Here is a 7,422-nt window from a genome sequence, read left to right on the forward strand (position 1 = left end):
AGAAACCTCCTGAGAGAAAGTTTGCCAAAAAGTCTCCCTGAAATACCCTGAGTGGGAAACAAAAAAAACTTCCCCAAGTGAGTGTCCCGCAAGCCCGGAGTGATGCCGGAGCCTGGGCCCGCCCGGCAGAGTGGATGGAGGTACGCGGGGCGCGCTGCAAACATGCACAACTTGCAGCAGTTTCAGGGGGAGGCTTGTGTCCGTGGAGGGGGATCCGAACGGATGCCCCACGAAGAAACACTTACCGGCTGCGAGCTGCAGTCCTGCGATCGCCGAGCGCGCTCCTCCAGCGCCACAGTGTGAAGAGTCGCTGACCTCGGCACCCCGCTCGCAAATCAAATACTTATTTATTGAAAAGGAAAACCACCCCCCGCAACAAAGTGGGGCTTTCACACAAGCCAGCGGCCCGGCCGAGCCTCGCTGCCTGCTCCTGGGCCAATGAGGGCCCACGAGTCGGGCTGTCAGTCTGACTCTCCCGCCCCCGGCTCCACTCACTCACTCCCCCCGCCCCGACCCGCTCCTGTCCCGGCCCCACTCACTCACTCCCCCCGCCCCGACCCGCTCCTGTCCCGGCCCCACTCACTCACTCCCCCCGCCCCGACCCGCTCCTGTCCCGGCCCCACTCACTCACTCCCCCCGCCCCGACCCGCTCCTGTCCCGGCCCCACTCACTCACTCCCCCCGCCCCGACCCGCTCCTGTCCCGGCCCCACTCACTCACTCCCCCCGCCCCGACCCGCTCCTGTCCCGGCCCCACTCACTCACTCCCCCCGCCCCGACCCGCTCCTGTCCCAGCCCCACTCACTTTATCCCCCCACCCCGACCCGCTCCTGTCCCGGCCCCACTCACTCACTCCCCCCGCCCCGACCCGCTCCTGTCCCGGCCCCACTCACTCACTCCGCCCCGACCCGCTCCTGTCCCAGCCCCACTCACTTTCTCCCCCCGCCCCGACCCGCTCCTGTCCCGGCTCCACTCACTTTCTCCCCCCGACCCGCTCCTGTCCCGGCTCCACTCACTCACTCCCCCCGCTCCTGTCCCGGCCCCGGCTCCACTCGCTCGCTCCCCCTCGCTCTGGCTCCGACTACACTCACTCGCTCCCCCCGCCCCGACGCGCTCCTGTCCCGGCTCCACTCACTTGCTCCCCCAACCCGCTCCTGTCCCAGGCCGGCCTGACACTCGCTACCCCCGCTCTCCCTCAAGCCGGTCCTGTCACTGGCCGGCCTCCCACACACACCCCCACCCACCCGACCCGCTTCCCTCCCGGGCCAGCCTGACACCCCCCTCCCCCCCGGACCCGGCCCACTGTCTGACCGGGAGGCTGCTCCTGCGATGCTGCAGAGAGTTCACTTTAACAGCAGAAAGTTGAAGGAATGAAGCTAGGGGGGAGGGGGAGGGATGTGGAGACGGATGGAAGAGGCGAATGAATGAGCTGAGAACTTCACAACAGAATGAAGTTTGAGAACGAAAGTTTGCGAGAGGGAGAGAGAGAGAAGGCTCGCTGAAGTTAGGCAACAAAAGTTAAGAGTAAGAAGTTTGAAAGTCAGGGATAGAAAGTAAACGAAGTAATTACAACGGGGAAAGGTGAGATTTGGGGAATAAAGAAAATAACATATTCACCAAAAGTGGAATTCGAAGTGTGGCGAGAGAGGAACAGAGAAGCGAGGAAACGAGAGTCCTGACAAGTGACCGCGCACACTCGAGGTTTCTAATGGGGTAAAATAAAACTATTGTAGAAAGAATTGAGTTGTATATGCAACTCTCCTGTATGTTATGGGATGGGGGAGATAGGCAATGGAACCGACAATGTTAACAGGCAAACTCTGGGAATGCGAGGTGCCGTTTCCTTGATGTTTCGCGAATGGTTCATGTTTCAAACCAGCACGCACGGGTGTGCCGCGGTTCAAATGGCATGACATCGATTTCGCCAATTTTCTTTACTTTGCCTCAATCATTAATCTTCCCTAATGTTTCCTGGTCTGCGCCGTATCCAACCCGCACCATCTGTATCTAGCACACGAGCTTCATGCTCGAAGAACGTTCAGCAGCATCCTCTTTAACAGCAACCTAACAGCACCAGTAAGTAATGGAGATTTGGGAGGAACGCATAGGTCCTTGTGCGTGTTTGAACCTAGAAGTACAAAGGCGCCTGAAAGTCCCGAGGACGTCAGATAACGCCTGGAATACCTGAGCAATATGGGGGTCGCAAATCACATCAAATAACTAGCACTGATTCAGCATACAAGACCAATCGTGTTTGCTACACAACTACTTTCTTTAACATCGAGTAAAATAAACAGGCGAGGATTTCAAGATAGCATTTCACACTTTTTAAAATTTATTATTAGTGAGTATGTGTGTGTGTGTGTGTGTGTGTGTGTGTGTGTATTTCCATCTCGTTTCTGGTTTAATGTTTATCTTCGGTTTATATACGAAATGTTTCTTAGAATAAATATTTACTAGGTGGAACACCTCAAAGAAAAAAACAGCTTTAAGTATCTGAATGGAGTCACGCGGTCCACGTGTTAAAGCAGTATTTAAAACTCTTCCCGGCGATGAAAATCGGCATCAAAATAATTAATTTCTCTTCGGGTCCCATTGGTGTTCTATCCATTCTGAGTCAATCACATCACATTCCTTAACCGAAACGGAGAATACATGGAACATTTGTCGAGTCTGGCAGCACCCGCGGAAATAGACACAGAGTGATCGCTTTGTGATGACCGAGAAGGCCGCGCAAGCTTCACTCCTTTTGGTAAAACACTTTAACTCCCCCTCCCATTCCCACACTGACCTTTCCATCCTGGGCCTCCTCCACTACCAGAGATCCAACACAAATTGGAGGAACAGCACCTCATATTTCGCCTGGACGTCTTACAACCCAACGGTATGAATATTGACTTATCTAACTTCAAGTAATCCTTGCTCTCCCTCTCTCTCTACCCCCCCCCCTCCCACCACCACACACACACAGACTTAAAACGCACCAGCTTCTCGTTTTCACCCAACAGCTAACAATGGCCGGTTTCCTTTATCATCGTTACTTTTTTGCATAACTTCCATTCATTGTTCTATATCTCTCTACATCATCGTCTATATCTCTCGATTCCCTCATCCCTAACCAGTCTGAAGAAGGGTCTCCACCCGAAACGTCACCCATTCCTTCTCTCTAGAGATGCTGCCTTTCTCCAGCTTTTTGTGTCTACATTCGGTACTAACTTCAAGTAACCCTTGCTTTCCCTCTCTCTTTCCATCCCTCCCCCATCCTATCTCTCCGACTAGTTTGACTGTCCTCCTGATTACATTTTACATTGTATGCCGCGTTGTCACCTACCCATCAACTAACAATGATTTATATTTTGTGAAGGAAGGAACTTCAGACAGACGCAAAATCCTGTAGTAACTCCGCGGGACAGGCAGCACCTCTGGAGAGAAGGAATGGATGACGTTTCGAGTCGATACCCTTCAGACTGAGAGTCGGGGGAAAGGGAAGAATGTAGACAGGAGAAAACAATGTAGGATTTACATTTTCCTTGAGCTTCATCCCCTTTGAACTAAAGTTTTCACACCCTACCCTTCCCTATCTCCCCCGACTCTCAGTTTGAAGAAGGGCCTCGACCCGAAACGTCACCCATTCCTTCTCTCCAGAGACGCTGCCCGTCCCGCGGAGTTACTCCAGCTTGTTGTGTCTAACTTCGGTGTAAACCAGCATCTGCAGTTCCTAACTACATGCCCAGGTTGCCTTGTTCTTTCATGGCCATTTTCGGTCCAAATATATTCTGCTGTTGTTGAACTTCAGGAAGCCATTCCACTTCAATATACATTATATTAACTGGTTTCGGAAGGGTTTCGGACCGAAACGTTGCCTATTTCCTTCGCTCCATATATGCTGCTGCACCCGCTGAGTTTCTCCAGTATTTTTGTGTACCTTCGATTTTCCAGCATCTGCAGTTCCTTTTTAAATACATTACATTAACTGGTTGATTTAAGGATTAACACTTCAACAGGACTCCAAATCTATTGACAAAACAAGAAAGACACTAGAGTAAATAGATGCTGGGAATTTGAGCAGAACACAAAGTGCTGGGGGAACTCGCCAAGTCAGGCAGCATCTGTGGAGGGCAATGGGCAGCTGACGTTTCACGTCGTGAACCCTTTGCAGACCGACCCGCCGTTTTTGTTGCTATAAACAAATGAACTCGGCCTCTTCTCCCCCCCCCCACCCCCCAGGCAGGCAGGCAGACCGACACACACACCACACACACACACACACACACACACACACACACACACACACACACACACACACACACAACAAGGATTGCACTACAAATACAACAAGATGCAGACACTCAGCACCCAAGAAGGAGAAACGTATCAGGTCGAAACTCTTTCGCCAGGATTGAGAATTAATCTTCTTAAACACGTTCGAAAATATATCAAGAATTGAACTTGTTCGGATCAAGTAGACAAAAATGCTCGAGAAACTCAGCGGGTGAGGCAGCATCTATGGAGCGAAGGAAATAGGCAACGTTTCGGGCCGAACCCCTTCTTTAGACTGAGGTTGCGTTCAGGGGATTTGTTGGTTATTTCCGACACTTCCAGAACGGGAATGTAAAAACAGATATAACAGGTGTCCAACTTAAGTTTTATAGAATCTCATAGTATTAATAAGAAACCGAAAATCAGTGTCCTAATGGGCGCCTGAGTATATTTTTAAAAAGTATTACCCATGATAATCGATATTTTATAGACTGCATTGATAAAATTATTGGGAAAATATCTCGTGCCCTCCAGAAAATATTCGTTTTGAGGTTGTCTTTACCCTTTGTGGGAGTTATTGATATGGTTGATATTAGATTACTTTGGGGGGTTTTTTTTGTTGCACTAATTCAGACTGCACTACAATTTTCCCACCATTCTGCTGTTTTGCATTCGGCGTTGTATCCATTGCTGTAGCCATCATGTACACCTTGCACTCTGTGGGCTTCATGCGAACAGGGGATTTCAGTGTATCCTAACAATAAATTAATCTGACTCTAAAAGATCTGGCTGTGTCTTAGGTTTAAACATTAAAACCAATTGCAGAATTATTAGGGTTATGGCTTAAGGCACGAACTACACAACGCCAGGTTAGGTTGCATTAATAAAACATGTCATCTATGGCCAAGGACTAATAATTAGTCTATTGAAATTCACTAAACCATTACATCTTGGGGGGGAAAAATCTGTCTCTGGCATCCCTTTTCTGTCAGACGGTCCCGTTTCTTTATTCGTTCACCAGACGTGGGCATCGGGGCAATGCCAGTATGTTTTGTTCGTCTGTGAATGCCCCCCCCCCCCCCCCCCCCCCCCCCCCCCCCCTGGATTAAGGAGGCTGTTAAGAATCAACTACATCCGAAGTCACACACAGACCAAACCAGGTTGCGTCGCGCGGGAAGGAACATCAGATGCTGGTTTAAACCGAAGATAGACACGAAAAGCTGGAGTAACTCAGCGGGACAGGCAGCATCTCCGGAGAGAAGGCATAGGTGACGTTTCGGGTCGAGATCTGAAAAAGGGTCTTGACCCGAAGCGTCACCTAAACGAGGTAGGGTGCAACAGATGTCCTTCCTGCAATAACATGAAGGAACCATGTGGAGTTTTATTGTTATCTGGTGGTTTCATGGTTAAATTATTGAGTGTTTTATTTAATCCAGATTTATTTCATGACTGGGAACTCACGACATTATTTCAGAATATACCACTTGTTGGAACCTGTAATACATTTGTGTGATTAACCCAAAATGCGGTGCAATTATCCTACCTATGTAATATCAGGGGTAGACAAAAAGTTTAAGAAGGAACTGCAGATGCTGGAAATTCGAAGGTAGACAAAAATGCTGGAGAAACTCAGCGGGTGAGGCAGCATCTCTGGAGCGAGGGAAATATGCAACGTTTCGGGTCGAAACCCTTCTTCAGATGTTACTAATATCGTCCATTGTTAACTTTGGCGGTACCCTTTTTCCAGTTTATGTCTTTCGATCTGTTTGCCAAAGGTCGCGCAGAATTAAAAGCTGTGCTTATTTATCACCGCCATCCCCGTATTTAGTAGAGAAATTATACTAACGCAGATTTCAGCGCCGCCTTGCTGAAGGCAATTTGGTTTGAGACGTTTTCGTAAATCACGGATGCCTACACTTTAGAAGTGATTGTCCAATGCTTTAGGGCATCCTGCGGATGTGCAAGGCGCTGCAGAAACATGGGCATTCTTCATTTATGAATGGGGACCATACGCACTGACGGTCAAAGGTGCGCGGGAGACAGATGGATATCTGGCGTGAATGTGCCATTTATACAGGCTAATCGATTGAAGGCCAAACTCACACCTAACCCGATACAGGCGGTGTCTCCCGAAGGACGCCATCCTATTTAATTCGATACCTGTCTCAAACCCCCGGCAACATTTGACCGAAAGTTTGAAAGGTATCGAAAGTTGGGAAGAGGCGGACACAACTAACCGAAGAACCTTCGGTGCTGAGGAGCTGTGAACATTAACTAAGATTCGTTCATCAAGGAAAAACCTTGAAATCTCACAGCGCTAAATCAAAATGGGTTGTGTTGAAGCAGCTGAGTACTAGTTTTTTCCCGCGAGACACATGACAACAGCAGTCTGCCCAGCCACGCAGTTCCTGAACTCTAGAGAGAAGAAGTGTACACTGCAAATTCCAGGGATAGCAAGGTTTACACACAGCCAAGGAATGTGCGCCCCCAAGAGATTTACACCAGAAAAATCACCCACACTATGATCTGCCTCCTTGTCGATCTTTCTCTGTGATTTTCCAAAAGGCGATTAACATTAAGCAAATTATGTATAGGAAGGAACTGCAGGTACTGGTTTAAACCGAAGATAAACACAAACAGCTACAGTAACTCAGCGGGTCAGACAGCATCTCTGGAGAAAAGGGATAGGTGATATTTCGGGTCGAGGCCCTTCTTCAGACGGAATCCAAACGACACACCTTTCTGTTTAAATTCTTGTCAGAATTTCTGTAGTTGGAAACGATTAGTCCTTTAATTTAGCGTATTTGTCATTGACACAAGGGGATTTAAAATGTTTTTGGAATCGCACGCATCCATTTAGTTAAACATTGCGGCAACATGTTTACTGCCATGAAATGTAACTGTGGGCATGTAGTAAAATGAAATCGGGCTTGTTGATTTACTTCTTTTGTGTAACCTGATTCAATTCAAATATGAACGCATAACATTTTTTCTATCGAACCCCCAATATTCTAGTTAGACATAATCAACAGGTCGCAGTGAGTTTTAAGCGAGCACACGCTCCCTCTGGCGGTGTCTTAGAGTCAAGCAGTAACCTCGGTAACTTCATCTATGGAAGAGAAAAATATTTATATAACATCACATTTCAAAACTTAATTATATGA

The 7,422-nt window shown here is 48.5% G+C and overlaps 1 protein-coding gene across 1 annotated transcript in view; it reads right to left on the minus strand.

Moving 5' to 3' along the window:
- gli3 (GLI family zinc finger 3) overlaps positions 1-487 on the minus strand; it is a 380,662-nt gene extending 380,175 nt beyond the window's left edge. The window contains exon 1 of the mRNA XM_033019985.1: positions 246-487. The gene's annotated coding sequence lies outside the window, so the exon portion shown is untranslated. The remainder of the gene's footprint in view (positions 1-245) is intronic.
- Positions 488-7,422: the final 6,935 nt, after the last annotated feature.

This window comes from Amblyraja radiata, chromosome 4 (assembly GCF_010909765.2).
Source record: "Amblyraja radiata isolate CabotCenter1 chromosome 4, sAmbRad1.1.pri, whole genome shotgun sequence".
In the NCBI taxonomy this organism is placed as follows: Eukaryota; Metazoa; Chordata; class Chondrichthyes; order Rajiformes; family Rajidae; genus Amblyraja; species Amblyraja radiata.